The sequence below is a fragment of the Miniopterus natalensis genome, chromosome 4 (genome assembly GCF_054644295.1).
Source record: "Miniopterus natalensis isolate mMinNat1 chromosome 4, mMinNat1.hap1, whole genome shotgun sequence".
NCBI classification, from domain to species: Eukaryota; Metazoa; Chordata; class Mammalia; order Chiroptera; family Miniopteridae; genus Miniopterus; species Miniopterus natalensis.
Window position 1 is genome coordinate 22,022,594 of NC_142084.1, and position 17,878 is coordinate 22,040,471.

At 48.0% G+C, this 17,878-nt stretch overlaps 1 protein-coding gene across 1 annotated transcript in view; it reads left to right on the forward strand.

The window, feature by feature from the left end:
* Positions 1–17,878, forward strand: part of FSTL4 (follistatin like 4) — a 349,807-nt gene that overhangs the window by 198,563 nt on the left and 133,366 nt on the right. The gene's annotated exons all lie outside the window — the stretch shown is intronic.

Sequence of the window (17,878 nt, forward strand, 5' to 3'; positions counted from 1 at the left end):
TATAATTTTCTGAGTACAGGTCTTTTATATCCTTGGTTAAATTTATCTCAAGGTATTTTATTATTTTTGAAGCAATTGTGAATGGGATTGTTTTCTTAGTTTCCCTCTCCAGTAGTTCATTATTAATGTATAAAAATGCAATTGATTTCTGGATATTTATTTTGTGTCCTGTTTCTCTTGAAATGTAAGTATTTATAGCTGTAAATTCATTTCCTCTAAGCACTCTTTTAGCTGCATCCCATAAGTTTTATGTTGTGTCTTCATTTTCATTCATCTCAGAGTATTTTCTAGTTTCTCTTTTGATTTCGTCTGTGACTCATCAGTTATTTAGGAGTGTGTTGTTTAATTTCCACATATCTGTGAATTTTCTAATATTCATTTTTTAATATTGATAGTTAATTTTATTCCATTGTGGTAGGAGAACATATTTAATGTGCATTTGAGAAAAATGTGTGTTCTTCTGTTGTTGGAGTGTTTTATGGAGATTTATTAGGTCTAATTGGCTTTTGCTATTGTTCAAGTCTTTTATTTCTAGTTCTTCTGCCTAGTTGTTCTGTCCATTGTTAAAAGTGGGGTATTGAAGCCTCTGACTATTATTGTTGAATTGTCTATTTCTCCTTTTAATTCTCTTAGTTTTTGCTTCATGTATTTCGGGGCTCTTTTGTTAGGTGCATATGTTCAATAATTGTTAAATCTTCCAGAAGAATTGATTCTTTTGTCATTATAAAATGTCCCTCTTTATCTCTAGTAGCATTTTTTGTTTGTTTGTTTTAAAATCTATTTTGTCTAATATTAGTGTAGTCACTTTGGCTTTCTTAGATTTCCTTTCTGTATTCTTTTTCTTGTAACATACTTTTATCTTTAATTTTAAAGTATGTTTCCTGTAAGCAGCATGTATTGGGATCTTGGTGGGGTTTGTTGTTGTTGTTTTTTAATCTTCACCCAAGAATATTTTTTCCATTTCTTTTAAGAGAGAGTGGAAAGGAGAGAGAGAGAAACATCAATGTGAAAGAGACACATCAATTGGTTGCCTCCTGCACTTGCCCTGACCAGGACCTGGGATCAAGCCTGCAACCGAGGTACATGCCCTTGGCCAGAATCAAACCTGGGAGCCTTCAACCTGCACACCGGCACTCTAACCACTGAGCCAAACCGGCTAGGGCTGCATCTTGGTTTTTTATACTGACAGTCTCTGCCTTTTGATTGGATTGCTTAATTCATTCACATTTAATGCTATTATTAATATAGTTGGATTTACATCTGACATTTTACTTCATGTTTTCTACATGTCTCATGTCATTTTGTTTATTTCTCCTTTATTGCTAATTTTTTGCATTAAGTGACTATTTTCTAGTATAATATTTTAAGCCCTTTAATGAAATTTTACTATATTTTTGTATTTTCTTAGTGGTTACTTTAGGGCTAACATATGCACCTTAATTTATAAGAATCTACTTCAGATTCATAGTAAATGTTGTGAGCTGGAGAAATGTTATCCCTTTATACCTCTATGTTCTTTTCCCGTTTTTCTATTATTTTTTATTTTTATTCAATTTATTTAAACTAAAAAAAAAGTTTATCTATTTCTCCCACTCCAACCCCTGAGGTTCACCCATGTTGTCACAAATGGCAGGATTTCATTCTTTTTTATGGCTGAGTAATACAGAGTGGGGCAAAAGTAGGTTTACAGTTGTTCGTATGGAAAACAACACAATTCATAAATAATAATACAAGAATAAACTCTGTGTTTCACGTATTCACAGCTGTAAGCCTACTTTTGCCAAGCCCTGTATCCCCTTGTGTATAATAGGCCATAATATCTTTATCCTTTCATCCATTGATGGACACTTGGGTTTTTTCCCATATCTTGGCTATTATAAATAACGCTGCGATAAACATGGGGATGCCGATATCCTCAAATTAGTGTCTTTGTTTTCTTCAGATAAATACCCAGAAGTGAAATTGCTGGATCAAATGGTAGTTCTTTTTTTTATTTTTTGAGGAAACACCATAATGTTTTCCATTGCGGCTGCACCAATTTACACTCCCACCGACGGTGTGCAAGGGCTCCGTCTTCTCCACATCCTCACCAGTACTTGTCTCTTGGTTTACTGAAGCTACCCAATCTGACAGGTGTGCGGCGACATCTCACTGTGGTTTGGGTTCGCATTTCCCTGATGACTGGTGATGCTGAGCACCTTTTCATGGACCTGTTGGCCATCTGTATGTCTTCTTTGGAAAAATGTCTATTTAGATCATCTGCCCATTTTTGATAGGATTGTTTGTCTTTTTGCTATTGAGTTGTATGAATTCTTTGTGTATTTTGGATATTAGCCCCTTATCAGACATAGGATTTGCAATTATTTCTCCCATTCAGTAGATTGCCTTTCTATTTTTTGATAGTTTCCTGTCTGCTATTATTGTTAAACATATTACATTTATATATGTTACAAACCCAACAATACATTATTATAATTATTACTTTATATAATTTTGTCATTTAAAGAAGCTGAGAGAAAAAAGTAGAGCAAGTATATATTTATAGAATTTGTTATATAAACCTTATTATTTAACATTTCTGGTTCTCTTCATTGTTTTTGTGGATTCAAGTTACCATTTTGTAGTAAATGCTTATATTTTCAGAAGAGTGGACATTTTTCCATGGCTGTGTCTCTTAATCCACAAACACAGTCTATCTCTCCATTTGTTTACGTCTGAACATCTATTTATGCGAGCAGTATGTCTGCTCCCTAGGCCAGTGATCTTTCAGAAACTTATAACATTTTCTGCTATCTCCACTCCTTCCTGACAAGAGTTGATCTCACTTTAAAATGTGTCAACGTGAGAGAAACAAATTAACCTGAGAGTCTATTGGTGACAGAAAGCCAGCTTCCAGACTGGTAGCCGTGTGGGGTAATAGCTGCCTCTGCTGAATCCCCCACACCCACCGGAAGCAAGAGCGGAGGAAGGTATGGTTTTGTCACAAAGGAGCGTTTGCTTTGAAGCGCCTCCGCCACTTTTTCCTAACCGGTTCGCTTCCGTCTGCTTCCCCCAGCAACCCAGCTGTTTTCTGGTAATGGGGAGCTAGCATGAGGCTTCGCTCTTCCAATCAAAGCAGGAAAACCTTGAAGAGTAGCCACAGTTGCTTTCTTTTCATTGCTATTGTTTTTCTGATTACAAAGCTATTATGTGCTATTTGCAGAAAACTTAGGAAATATAGAAAAGCACAAAAGAAAAAAATAAAATTTACCATCAGAGAGAACAATGGATAGTATTTTGGTATATAACTTCAGAGTGTTTTATATATATACAGTATGTATTATACACACACACACACACGTGCACACACCTATGCACACACTTTCCACCCCCAGTATGGTACTTTATAACCTGATCTCTTCAATCATCAGTAAGTGAAACCATCACTTTCTGGGGAAACGGGCTTGCAGCCCAGGCGGGGCAGGTAGTGGGTGCTCAGGGGTTCACTGCAGGCGAGGTGGGCAGAGAATTCCTTCAAGAGAGGCAGGGGCATTGAAATCAAACAGCCCCTGCAGTTCTGCTTCGTTTAAACATTTCCAAATCGTGTGTTTGGTTAGGTTGTGTGCCAGCTCACTCGTGGAGCTTGGCCCACTCATTTTGTGAGATGGTTGGCTTATGGTTTTGATGGCCTTGTGGTTCCTTCCAACTCTAAAATGCTGGGAATCCAAGATCTCCCCCTCATTCTATGGACCCATGCCACCCGCACTGTCACCGGCCTGAATTGTTGTTCTGAGGATGTTTTATTTACCGTCCTGCCAAGAACATGATCAGAAGGGCCCAGGTTTAACCAGGATGGCAGTGCTGTCTCTATTGCTATTGAGAAGGGAAGCTATGAAAGGCCATTTCATCTGCACAACTTGCACAGGGAAGAGACGGTGAACCCAGAACTATCCCCGGTGACATATCTGTGCCCTGGGCTCAGGGGCGGGGACCCTGCCCTCCTCCCTGCAGCTCCACCTCTGTACTGAACCCTCCTCTGAAAGGGCCTTAGTGGGAATAAACTGGACTCCATGGCTGCATGGGAGAAAATCACAAGAATCACAACTGCATGAATTATAAAATAAACTCCTTTGTCACCAGGCCAGTAAGCCTGAGTGTGGGGAAGCTGGGGGGAGAGGGGGAGCAGAGCCCTAAAATCACCCTTTCTAAGCTGCCACCCAGGGGTGGTCTCAGGGTTCCCTTGCCCAAGAGCCTCCATTTCAGGTCCAGCAGAGGCAAGTGGCGTGGCGCGGGATATGCTCACCGCAGGAGGGGGGCAGAGCCCAAGGAGTGAGGCTCCCTGCTTCTGGAAGGGTGGGGATACTTCTGAGGCTCTGTGAGCTGCTTTATTTAAGCCAACGTAGAGAAGAGCACTGCGCTGTAGGTAGAGCCAGGCAGTGTTTCATGCTGAGAGTTGGAGGACTATCTGCTGCTCAGGTGCTTGTGCTGGAGTTAGTGCCCCGCCCAGGGGGCTGTGGGGCACTGTGGCCCTGTACCGGACTGTGTGGCCTAGGCTGTGATGAGGGCGTCCCAAGCACAGGGGGTGGGAGTTGTAGGGTCTGCCCCAAATGGTCGCTCAATGTGGGGCCAGCAACCCAGACTCATGCCCAACCTGCTTAGGGACCATTCCAACCTGAGCAAGGTCATTAAGGCCAGGGAGTGTTTGTCCCTCGTGAGACACGGACCACCCAGCTGCTTCGGCCTCTCCGTGGAAATGGGGGCAGGGTGCCAGTGTGCAGGGCTGTCCTGTGCCAGTCAGCTTGCCAGCAGGAGCAGGATTCCCAGCTCACACGCACGCTCTGGGTACCGCTGCTTGTTCGCGTTGTCTCCCTCTCCTGTGTGCACACAGTGGGCCTCTTATTCTACAGACAGCTGGTTGCATGACCTTCCCACACGATGCCGCTACTCGTGGCTTTCATGTTTTCACTCTCATGATCTGTTTCAAGGAGGAGTGACCCACGGGAACGAATCCTCCCGGTCCCCCTCCCTTCCCAAGGCGCAGGATTTAAGGTGCAGACAGGCCCCCTGAGTGACCTGTCCGTGCAGGGGGCAAGGGGCCTTCCTAGAACCGAGTCCTTTCCTGGATGGCCAGCCACACTATTTCTGCTGGGAGCAGCTGGCACACAGAGCTGGGCACAGTTAGAGAGGACGCCCTGCTTGTCAGCATCTTGCCTTCCCGGTCTCCCCACCAGAAGCCCAGTTTCCAGGGTGAAGCACCACATGTGAACTGCAGACTCCTGAGGCCCCCAGAGGGCTGGTGACATGCTGTTCCAGCATTTCCCAGTCTGTTCCGTGTAAATGACATTAACATGGCAACACCTGATTTCATCCCGGCTGGTTTATTATTCCCGCTCTGAGTGTCGCTTGGAGCTGGTCCAGAGCAAAGGAGAATCTCTGGGTTGCTCTCTCTCCTTAGCATTTTCCCACTGGTTCCTCCCCCAGCAGCCTGGAGATGGGGTTCCTGCTGGCTCCAGGAGAGGTTGTTGGAAGGCCTGGCGGATGATGGTGACCCAGTCCTCATAGGACCTTGAGGGAGGGAGGGGACACCCCGCTGAGCAGGGGCTGGGTCAAGCTGAGTCAGGTGTTCTCTTGTTGGGGTCACGAGTCTAGAGGGATTCTGACAAGCAGGTGGCCTCCAGGATGGGGAAGACCAGGAGAGCACGTGGTATGGAATCTTCATCCAGGGAACAGTAATAAACAACACTATAGACTTTCTTGATGGTCCCCAAAAGCTCAGCATGAAGTATTGTCTGAATGGGGTCCAACCATGAGGGCTTCGCCTGGAAGTTTGAGGCTTTGGGTTCGGGCACCGTAGCAGCTGGCCATTGGTCCTGTGCGTGGGGGGCAGGAGGCAGATTTTGAATCACCTATTTGTCAGTGTCATGAATCTCACTTCCCCTGAAGAAGCAGTTTCTGTCATAAAATGGTGAGCCTTGTGACAGCTGAGGCTGGCTGTGTGACAGGAAACAGGCCTCCAGTGCCTGGGAATGACCGGACCATGGGCAGGGGTGTGACTACCTTTTTCCATGGCTCTTCAAAGGGTCTGAGAACAAAGTGAAGGTGGCATTTCCTTGTCTTGCAGCTGGTGTGTATGCACATGAATCTGCTACCGCTTTCAGTATTATTCTGTGGCTCTTCAATTGGATAGGAGGCTGCCCCTCACCCCCAGAGTTCTTGCATTGTGCAGACCAGTTGGTAGCCCTGCCTGAGGGACACCCAGGCATCATCACACCCCCCAGACAGGACTCAACCTGCCACCAGGGGTCCCATGCTTTCCCCAGGCTTCTTCAGGCATCCTGCTTCATGGGCCTTGAGGAACACTAACTAGCCCACCTTTAAATTTTATGAGACCCCCATGGGAGAATGCCCCCAGAAGCCAGCAAGGCCACCTGCTGTGAGGGCCATGAGAAAGGAGAGCCAGCTTCAGGGCAGCCCTGAAGTGTGGGCACTTGGTCAGCTGGTGCCAAGGTCCAGGTGAGCTGCCCTCATCTCATTAAGCCTCACAAGGCACTTCTCTGAGTGCCTCTGAGCTGACACAGTGGCCTTGCCCTTCCATGGACCCAGCTTGCCCACATTGAAGCTGCCTAGAGCCCCCAGGAGCCAGGCCTGCTGCAGGGCCAGGGAAGCAGCCCCGTCTCTCGTCCCAGGCCTGATGCCAAAGCTCACGATGGTGCCGGGGGCCCAGTTTGTACCCATCATTGATCTAAGACAGATCAGCCTCTTACCCTTGGATTGACTCTGCACCCAGCCTCCCCTTGGCCTCCCTGACCTGTTTCTCCCTGTCACTCTTGTGGAGCCAGTCACCTCAGACTCTTCTGGGCCTTCCCTGGAACTCGGATGTTCTTTCCTTCACTCCTTTCCAAAGCCACCACCACACCTTCTCTGGCCCGGAGCCTCTCACTGGCCCCCATCTCAGTACACTCCTAGCCCAGTCTCTCCTATGTCCCACAGCACGGCTTTCTCTCTCATCCCCCCATTTTGCAACTATGGAGTCCAAACCCTGATGCTACTATATACCAGCCTTCCAAGGACCACCCTGGTTGCCCTGGACACAGACCTGTCCTGTCTCTCTTCAGGGCTGGGGCAGGCCCTCTCTTCGGATAGCTCCTGCTGGGCCCATGACTAATTGTTTTAAAATTTTTAAACTCTGCCCAGGGATAGGCTCCTTAAATGATCCAGATGATTCATTCTAGTGGGACTGGCCTAGGGATCAGATGCCAAGTGATGGACCCATCTCTGGCCAAGTGGCAGGGCTGGGACAGTCAGTCTCAGCTCCTGTCTTGCTGCCCACTGCCCTGCCTGCCAACCACGGCTGCATTGTCCAAGTCAGCTTGTCATCCCCTCGGCCACAGGCTGAGCATCCTGGCAGCAGCCAGCTCCCTCCTCTGGGTGGGCAGACAGAAGAAGATGAGGGTGTCATTGAGGATGGTGCTTGCCAGGGGAGGGCTGTGGGCTCCGGCTGCAGTCGGCGGCAGTCAAAGGAGATGAGACAGCGAACACTGGGGAAACCAGGGAAGATTCCCAGAGGAGGTGGTGGTAGAACCCGGCAGGGCAGTCTTGGGTCAGAGAGGCAGGACCAGTCTCAAAAAAGGGGACTGACCAGCAGGGCCTCACTGTCTCCTGGGGAGAGAAGTGGCGCTCTTCCATCTCTGTCAAAGCATAGCTATCCTCACCACCAGGGTGCTGCCCTCAGCTCTGGGGCTCTCTGGAGATTTGGGCGGGTGGGGGGAGATTTAACGGGTTCACTAAGCCCGGCTGCTGCCAGGTGGCCGGGTGACTAGGAGTTCACCCAGGAAATCAAATAACACAAATGTCACTTAGTGGTGCCATTTCAGGCCCAATGCGCCAGTTGGTGTCCCCGATAGCTCACTGTGGAGGAGGCGCCCACCTGTCAGAGCGAGGCCCGCCCGAGCTGAGCTGTCGCGGGGAAAGAGCGAGCAGGCGCCAGGGTGGTGGGAAGGGCTGTGCTGGGCTGGGTGCTGGCGCCTGGTGTTCCAACCTCATAGGGTCATGGCTTTGAACAAACCTGGTTCCCCACCCTGTCCCCTGGCAGGTGGCCCTACTTCCTCCTTCTGTACAATGAGGGGTTGGCCTGCCTGTTCGCTCTGTCCCCTTCCCACTGTGACATTCTGTGAGTCTTCTGTGAGTGGCGTTACGTTGGCTTCAGCCCAGATCCTGCTGAGGAGCCATGGGAGTGATGGGACCCTGGGAGGTGGCTGACGGAAGGACAGTGCTTGCTGCACATTAGCAAGATGCCAGTTGCCAAATGCAACAACTTGCATAATTGGCTTCTTGTTTTATTAAAAGGCATGATTCTCTCCAGCCAATTCTCAAATGCCAGATGGGCACTGAGCTTTGGAAGATATAAAGAGATTAACATTAACAAGAAAAGGGCAAACTTGGGTAGCTTGGAGGCTGGTGGCATTCAGCAGGCCACATGAGGGTGTGCCTGCCAAAAGCCCCTGTGGGGCCCAAGTCAACCTGGAAACCAGTGTCTGCAGCTTCTCCATTTATTGGGCTGGTCACCTTTATTTGGCTCAACAGTGGCTTTTCTCACTGTAAGAAAAACTCAATCCCTGAAGCGCCTTCTGCTGGAAGATCCCCTTTTACAGAAAAAGCCAGTTGGCACCAGGAAAAATCCTGGCCTGCCTACCGATCTTCACTCAGTGAAATAAAATTAGTAGAATGGGCTTGATGACAAGCCAACAACATGTCCACAGTTGGGGCAGATGGAAAGGACCTCGTAGATTTTGGCTTGGAGGGTCCAGGTGATTAGACAGCAAGCCAAGGGCACAGGTGCCCGTGGGCCCGGGTTGCAGGGCTCCCGCTCTGAGGTTCTATTCTGGTGTTTGTTTCCTGGCTGAGGCATCTGCATGTGATACGCCTCCTGGTACTTGAGAACTGCACTGGGCATCGGGAGGCCCTAGTTCTCTCCTTGCTTTCCCCCCACCCTCTGGACCTCAGTTGCTACAGAGTTAGGTAATCCCCAAGGCCTCCCTAACTTCTGACACCACCTGCCCTCAAGACTACCCTTATGGTTGATAATTAGCTACAGAGGCTCAGAGAACTCAGAACAGCCAGTATACCCATGGTTATGGTTTATTCCAGCAAAGGGATACAAGTTAAAATCAGCGGAGGGAAGAGGCACATGGGGCAGGGTCCAGGAGGGTTCCAAGGGCAAAGCTTCTGACTGTCCTCTCCCGGTGGAGTTCTGTGCCTGGCACCTGCTCACTCTCAGCAGTAAGACTACACGTGGAGGATTGCCAACCAGAGAGGCTCACCTGAGGCTCGGCATCCAAAGACTTTCTGTGACTCCACCACGCAGACAAGGTTCACTGCCCCAGTGGCTGACCTTGTCCTCCAGCCCCTCAGAGGGTGAGCTGAGACCATGTGACTCGTAGCTCCCCCTGTAGACCGCATTGCTATAGACTACCTAGCATGGCCCAGTGCTCCAGGTCAGCAAAAATACTTCTCAGGCAGGACATTCCAAGAGCATAGAGATCAGCTCCCAGGGGCCAGAGGGGAAAGGCCAGACTCTCCTTGGATAAGATTAACCCTTTACTGCAGTTTCCATTTGCACAATGACAGGGTCAGACAAGAGGGTCTCCCGGTTCCTTCAAGGTCCCAGGCTTGGAGTTGGGAGTCTTGATCCTGCCTGTTGGGCCTGCGTTTATCAACAAGAGGGTATGGAGAACAAACTTCTAGCCAACCAGCAAAACGCAATGCGAAACTGTGTTAGGTTTCTATTCAGGTACATCCCGCGTCACCTGTGGAATTGTGTTTCATTGGTTTTCTCGCACGAATCATGGCTGGCGGGTCCATTAAAACCATTAGCTTTAATCTCTGCTGATGTTTGGTTCCAAACTCCTGGCGTGGCTCCTGCAGAACCCACAGAGTGGAGCAGCCCTGCTTCCTTGCACTTCCTAACCCCTCTCATCGTGGCCCGGAGGCAACTGGGAGAGGACAGGGCTCTGCTTGTGGTTGCGCTGCCAGAAAAATGTCACAGGGGGTGGCCAAGGAGCCTCTGCACATCATGAGCTTAAAACCCAGGGCTGATTGGAATGGAATGAGAACAGCGCAGACCTTTCAGTGAGGCTTTGCTTGCATTCCTAAAACACATGCAAGAATAAAACAGGCCAGTGGCTGTTGCTTTGTTTACCTGGGGACTGAAGGGAGACATTCCGGGCCAAAATCTTCCACCTTGTTTTGGGGACAGCCTTTCCAAACCCACACATTTTTAGGTAGTGCTAAAAACGGTCTCACCCCACTCAGAGGGGCATAGACACATGTTTCAGGTTTGGCATTGGCATTGCTGGCTGAATCGAGTCTTCACTCGCCATGGGGCACGTGGCGCTGGGTGTCGGCATCCGCCCCTCCCTTGCTGCCTTAAGTGTGCAGCCGGGTCTGCTCAACCCTCGCCAGCCCAGAGCCGAGCTCTTTCAGGAAAGAAGGATGGCTGTTCTCCACCTAAGTCTGTCCCCAAAAGCTAACAGAGTCACCCTCAGGACAGGCCTTTAAGGGGGGGGGGCGTTCATTCACAAGAGCAGGGCCCTATCATCCTAACCCTGTTTCGCTTCAACACTTCAGTACAAATCCAAGTTTTAAACGCATCGCTGAACATTATTAGAATGCCCTGCACCCAAAAAGTAAGCAAAGGGAATTGGTGGAATTTTTTTGTTTTGTTTTTTTGGCCTTTTCAAGCCGAGACGAGTACTTTAAGTAGGCCTAAATTCAAAACTTAGATCTTGAAATGGTTCCATTGTTGTAAATGCTGTTGCAGTATAAGAAACTTCTGTTTCCGATTAGTCACTTGATGTGACTTTGAATGAGTAACTGCAGTGAGTTAAAATCCTGGCTTCTGGGTTTCGCCCTGGCCTTTCTTGTCACTGGATCATGTGCTGTGGGTCCTTAAGAAAGGGGGTGTGAGAAAGCAGAAAAGTTTTCAGTGACTAGTGTGGAGTCTAAATTAGCAATTATGTGATTCTCTTTTAATGAACCACACTCTTGCTTTCACTCTGTTTTAGTTCTGTCTGCTGTAACAAATTACCAGAGATTAGGTGGCTCAAGCAACACTTTTATTTCTCACAGTTCTAGAGGCGGGGGAGTCCAAGGTCAAGGTGCCAGCGATCGTGTGTCTGGTGAGGGCCTAGTTTACAGATGGCCGTCTTCTTGCCATATCCTCACATGACAGAGAACAGAGAGGAAGCAAGTTCGCATGTTTCTTATAAGGTCACTAATCCCTCATGACCTAATTATCTCCCAATGGCCCCCCCTTCAAATACTATCACGTTGGGGTTAGGATTTAACATATGAATTTTGGGCGGGATACAAACACTCAGTCCATAATGGTCAATAAACATTTGTTGAAGATCTGCTGCGTACTTGTGACCATGCCAAGCACTGGGGATACGGTGGTGACTGTGACAGACAACGTCCTTGCCCCTGAGTTGTTTATATTCAAGTAGATTGAGACAGAAAATAAACACATGGACAGACAAGTATGATAAAGACTGTAAAGGAATGTGAATAGGGGATGTTTCAGCTTCATGGTTGGGATATCTGGGGAAGGCCTCTGTGAGGAGATGGCATTTGAGTTGAGAGGTGGATGCTGAGAAGGAGACAGCCATGCAAAAATCTGGAGAAAGGGTGATCCAAGCCGAGGCTCAGCATGTGCAAAGGCCTTGAGGCTGGAAGGAGCTTGTCATGCCCAAGGACAAAAAGGTGACCGTGGCAGGAGCTTTGCAAGTGAGGGGTGGTGGGAGATGAGGTCAGGGAAAGCTCCAGGACCCTAGGCAGATGGGGCCTGTAGACCATGGTGAGGAATCTGGGTTGCCCATGAAGGTGGAGTGAGAGTGGGAGGCGAAGTCCCTGTCTGCTAGGGGTAGGAGAGGACCTGAGGGCTAAGCCTCAGTCCTTCATCTGGTGTGTGGGTCATGAGCTTTGCAGGCTACCCGATGCTAACGCAGACCGTGCATGTTAATACCCACGGTCCTGGTTCGACCTTTTCGGCATTGGGTGTTCTGATTAACTGGCCAGTCTCCCTCCTCAGCACAAGTGGGAGACACTTTGCTCAGGAGGAAGTTGAAATGGCCAGCCCATCTAATACCAGAATATTGAAAAGGTCACAGCAGTGCAGCTGAGTCCTCCAACCTACAAATCACAGAGAATGTCTGCTCAGATAACTCACTGTCCAGACAAATCAAGGAGCAAGGACTGAAGACTGCACAGCTGATTAGGCTCATGGAGAATCAGAGGGCCGGGGAGAAATCGATGGAAGAGCAACGCTGCCCCATTCAAGGGGTCAGGCGGCAGGGGTGCCAATGAACAAGTCAGCAGGTGGCGGGTTTGCTGTCCCCTAGTGGCCACTGAAAGCACAGCAACGTCAGAGTTGAGTTTGAGGTCCCAGGAAGCCTGGTACCCGTCAGCAGGGCCTTGGGGAGGGAGACCAAGTCTTGGGGTCCTACCAGGCCAGTAGTTTAGCCAGAGGCATGTTCTGGTTTTCCACAGAAGTATTAATAAGTTCCTTTCCCTAAACCATGGCTGAATAAAACACTTGCCATTAAAAATCCCTGAAGTTCTATATTTTCCACTAAGGATTTTTGAGAAATTAGCTTTTGCCATGACTAGCCTTTGGAAAAAGAGTGGGCCAGAATGCGGAAAACCCAGGCTCCTCATAAAATGAGGACAAGTTTATGGCTTCATTTATTACAGGGATCCACAAACAACGTTCAAGAAAAATTACTGATTTAATTAAAGACCAGGCAATTAACCTTCTGCACGCTCAGAGGCCTTCGTGAGGGCTGTGCACGGAAGCCTGTCTTCATCTACGAGGCAGTGGCCGCAGAGAATCTTAATAGATCAGCCCAGCCGGATTGAAATGGAAAGCTCACCTTAAAAAGAAATCTAAGAAGATTAAGAGACGGATGAACATCAAAAATGACTGATAAAGCCACGATAAGGAACGCGAGAACTGAAAGGGAGAAACAGGGTACACAGAATATATTTTTTCAACTGTAGGCACAGAGATTTCAGTGGGCTTCGAAGATAAGGGGGCTTGACATTTTGAGAACAGTTGATTAAAAGCTTTTCAGCACAAATGCTCATTTTCACTGGGGGTTGAGCACAAAAATCCATGGTGTAAATTGAAATTCTAAATGCTTAGAAAAGACTAAAAGATTTACTGCCACAGATTCAATTAAGTGGCTAAAAAAAATGTACCGTCTCCTTCAGGACTCATTTAGGTGTCTGCCCCTTAACTGCACAATTTCCCCAACGCTGTTTGCTAATGTGCCTCGGGAGGGATGGTGCCTGCAGGAGGGCCCCGGAGGCCTGGTTACGGGATCTTCAATCAAGACTCAGCAGGAGCTGGAGGCACCGGCACAGGGCAACCCCGCCGAGCCTTCCCTTCGAGGCCTTGCTGCCACGGAGAACGGGGAGGTTGCTTGTCCACTGGAAGCACGCTGATGTTGCCTCGGGGGCCACAAGCCTTGAGACCGCAGGCTTCACTGTGGCCCCCACTGCCAAAAGAATCTGGCTGTAGAGATTAGGAGCAGTCCGGGGCTTGTACTTTCAGAGACAGAGCCTAGCTCAGGATGCACACGTGCTTCCATGTTTCTGAGCTGTCAATCTGCCCGCTGGTGCTGGAATGCCGTGTGCGTGTGCCTTAGCCAGGCTGTGCAGTCAGGAGGAGTTATTTAAGGATCTATTCCTAACAGCACATTTAAGGCCCAGAGGTGGGCCGGAACCCGCAGGGAGGCCGGCGAGTTATTGCAAAGTGGCAAGTGTTCATTTAATGCCTTCTGTAGCGCTGTCTGTGAATTAACCCAGCCATAGAAAACAATCGTTAGCTCAGTGAGGGGCGGTCTCAGCGGCGAGGCCTGCAGAAAGCCGTGGACGCTGAGGGAAAGGCGAGGAGGGGAGCAGGCGTGGGCAGCCCTCATCTTAGGCAAACGTGGTGTGTGAAACTGCAGCTGGACCAGGCTGGTGAGCAGAGCTCACTCCTGTGGACTGCGGCCTCCCAGTCCTGAAAGGACCACAGCCCACAGCCCAAGTGTCATCCTGGCTACAGCGCCCAGTAAACTGCCTGGAGGCCCAGGAACAACCTTGCTTGGCCTCCTACATGGATGCTAAAGGCTGTTGTTTTAAAAGAAAGAGCAAAGGAGGTGAAATGGAAATGCAGTTAATATAGTTAAAGACTTCGGTGCATTGGCTGTAGGCATTCTGGGCTGCCAGGTGCCCGCTGGCTGCTGTGTCACAGACTTCCCTGGGGAAGGCATGGTCAGGGGGAGGTGGAAGAAAGGAAGTCGTCTAGGCTGTGAAGTTCCAGGGTTTCTGGGGGAAGCAAGGGGTCAGAGGGGCTGCAGTGGCTGACCCCCACTGTCCTTTGTGCCCCAGAGGAGAAGCGGGGCTGCAGCTGGAGGTCAGGGGCTTTCTAGAGCACCCCTATCCTGTATCACACCCCTCCCGTAGAAGCACAGAACACTGCCTTCCGGGGAGTCTTGCACCCCCCGACCCCAACCACGGTGCTGAACCACGAGGTTACTGCTTCTCTGGTTTCTTTCCCCCTCGGTAGATCATCCAGATTATTTGGAAAGAGCAAAAACTAAAAAGGGGTAATTTTCTCTAGGAGAATGACAGAGCAGACATAACCCCAAAATGGAATAAAACAGGAGTAAGTTAGGGGAACAGAGAATCGATAAAACAGACAAGGTTTAAGAAGCTGGCAGCTACAGGAGACAAGAGGAATCCAAGGACTAGAATTTACATCCCAGATATAAAACTTGAGATAAAATAGCGAAGGAAGGAATAAAATAAAATAAACAAAATGAATTTCACAATTAAGCATTTAAAAAGAAGATAGCTTAAAAGTATGAGGTAAGAGTTTTAAAATACAAATTAACTAGGGTTAAGAAATAGCTGCTGAGAGGTCCTGACAGGTAGCTCAGTTGGTTAGAGCATCATCCCGATACGCCAAGGTTGCGGGATCGATTCCCGCCAGGCCACATACGAGAGTCAACGAGTGAATGCATCCACAAGTGGGAAGAAAAATCTTTGTCTCTCCCTCTCCGTCTCCCTCTCTCTCAAATCAATAGATTTAAATTTTTTTTCCAAAAAAGAAATAGCTGCTGAGAAAAAGAGAGAAGAGGGGGTGTCATAGGAGAGCACGTGAAGGAGGTCACATCACAGAGTGGGCTGAGCCTGGGACCCCCTCCTGTGCCCAGCTTCCCTCTCCCCACCTTGTCCTTTTTCCCCGTACCTGAGGGCCCACAGTGTACAATCTGGGGGGAAAGGGCTGTCCTTTTATGCATGAGCACACAGCAGGCCCAAGGCCTCCGCGCCCGGACCCATCAGAGAAACCCGAAGGCACAGCCAGTGAGCCCCTCGGGCCCACCTAGAAGGCGCCCAGGCAGCGTGTGTTGGGCGAGTGGGAACAAATACTCAAGTGAACAGACAAAGGCATCCCACAGCCGAGCCCTCAAGTGCTGCTCCTCAGTCTTTCACATCCGATGCCCAATTTTTTGTACCAAATTATTTGTCATACCCCTGTGTAGCCCTGAAGTGAAAATAATAGATAGTATAATCTACTTACAGCATAATTTCAAAGTAGGAAGACCGCATTGAAATATAAATGAGAAATACAAGAAAAGTAATTTGTAGTAAAATACTACATATTTCAATATGTGGGTGCTCGTGCAAGACTGCGACAGGACTCACAATGAGGAAGCCAGATGGTGGCATGAAAGCAACCGTGACAAAGGCAATTGATTCAGGCGTCAGGTGCACTGAATTGGCAACCCAAACCACAAACAACACGTTGCCATTGGCAGTGAACGTAATGGGAAAGACTTTTGATAAAGTTCTGAATAAAACAATGTATACTCTTCCCTTGGTCTTCGTAGTAATTGTATCCCAAATCCCCAATATGTTAAAACCATGTATAAGATACATTGAATTTACATATAACCAGAATGAGGTTCTAGGCTCAAATAATCTTAAGGATGTGTTTACCTACACGGCTATTCAATGAGACATTCAAGGAAATGGGGTCATATGACAGACCTACAGACAATGCAGAATGCCTGGCATCCCTGGTCCTTGCCCATTCAATGCGAGCAGCCACCTTTGTCCACACTCCACACCCCGAGTCAATGTAACAAAAGAAACTGCTCCAGTAATTTCCAGAAAAATGACTAGGAGGCAGTTCTGCCCCATTTAGAACCAGTGTCAGCGGGAGAAACTCAGCATTTGACAGCCCCCCATGGATCTGCTCCTGGGTGCACATCCCAAGCCTCAGAAGTTGCCCGGAACATTTTTGTGGTAAAAGAAGATATTTAAAAGCAGGAGCAAAAACCCTACAAGAGAGACTCCCGAATTTTGGCCCAGGCCCTGGAGTCTGGCGCTCTGTAGGCCCTTGGGCAGAGAACAGTGAAATGAGTCTCTTGGAGCCTGAAGACAGCAGGTGGAAAAGAGGAGAGAGAGGTGAGCTCAGGCAGGAACCAATGGCCCCCTCGGAGCGCCCCCTGCTGTTGTGGAAGGGACAGCGGGTGACAGAAGAGAGGATGCTTCTCAGTTAGAGTAGTAAATAAATATAAAGGATTATTGCAATCAACCGTCCGATCTCAAGATGACAAATAAAGGGTCGGAGGTAAGGGGCCCCCATTCCCAGCGCGGTTTTCATATAGACTCAATGCTTCTCATCTAGTTTTTACAAAGCTCTGGGAAGAGGCCAGCGCTGCATGGCAAGAATGTCACCCCCTCCTTGGAAAACTTATTAGAGAAAGAAGAGGTCAGGAGTCATGTTTCAGACTCATTCTCAGTGACAAGGGCCCAGAAAAAGTTAATCTGATGTTCCTCTTACCCTGAGTCATTTAATTCATTTCTAAAATTGGTTTCTTGCTCGGAGCAAGAATTTCGAGCTTTATAAACTCCAAGGAGAGAGAAAAGTTAATACACAATTGTGATATTGTGATTGAGTGGTTTTACTCTCAAAGATTTAATTCCCCAAATTTTACTTTAGGAAAAAAAAATACTACACAAGGTCAGATGACAGTTAAACTGCCCGTGTTAGGGGGAATCACTCATGGTGCTGAGAACTGTGACTGAATGGGGCGCGCCCTCTCAGAAGACATGGAGAGCCTTCTCCGTTACTCTGGGGCTGTATGTATTATTTTTGAAGGGTAAATGCATTGCTGCTCTTAACTGCCTGGAATTAAAGTGGAATTTGAAAACATCTCTTCTTCTTTGAGCTTATTTTTATTTTTACCGAGCATAATTGGGTGATGTAAAGAGAAGTTTGCTTTTTAAATGTGTCATCTCTTATTTCCCTCAAGCTGTAATCACATCGACAGGGACTTTCCCACTGGGATTTTATTGCCTCGTCTGGTTTCCTTTTCCAGCCTATCAGACTTAGTGAGTTTAAAGAGTGTTCACAAAGAGCGAAAGCTGGTTTATTGCAAAAAGTTTTTATTGCCTGAAAAATAAACTCTAAGAGACATTAATAGAAAAGTTTATGTTTTTTAACTTGAGACTGGAAGAGAGAATATTTTCAGATTTAGATTCTGCAGAAGGATCAGTGGACCAAAGCGCATTTCCATGCGTTAAGGTCAGAGCTTGGAGCCAGCTTTGAATTAAACAATGGGTCCTTTCTCTCTTACCATAAAACAGGTTTTAAAAGGTCAGGAAACAGCTAGGTGCTTGTAGGGGGGAAATCATCCAAAATTCTCCTTCATATTTTGAAAAAAAAAAGTTAAGAGAATATTGTACTTGGAGTGTGTGATGCAAGTAAATGTTTGGGGGTAAAGAGGGAGGGAGAGTGTGTGTTGCCCTGAGGCCCTGGACATGGCCGAGGGGTCAAGCCCCC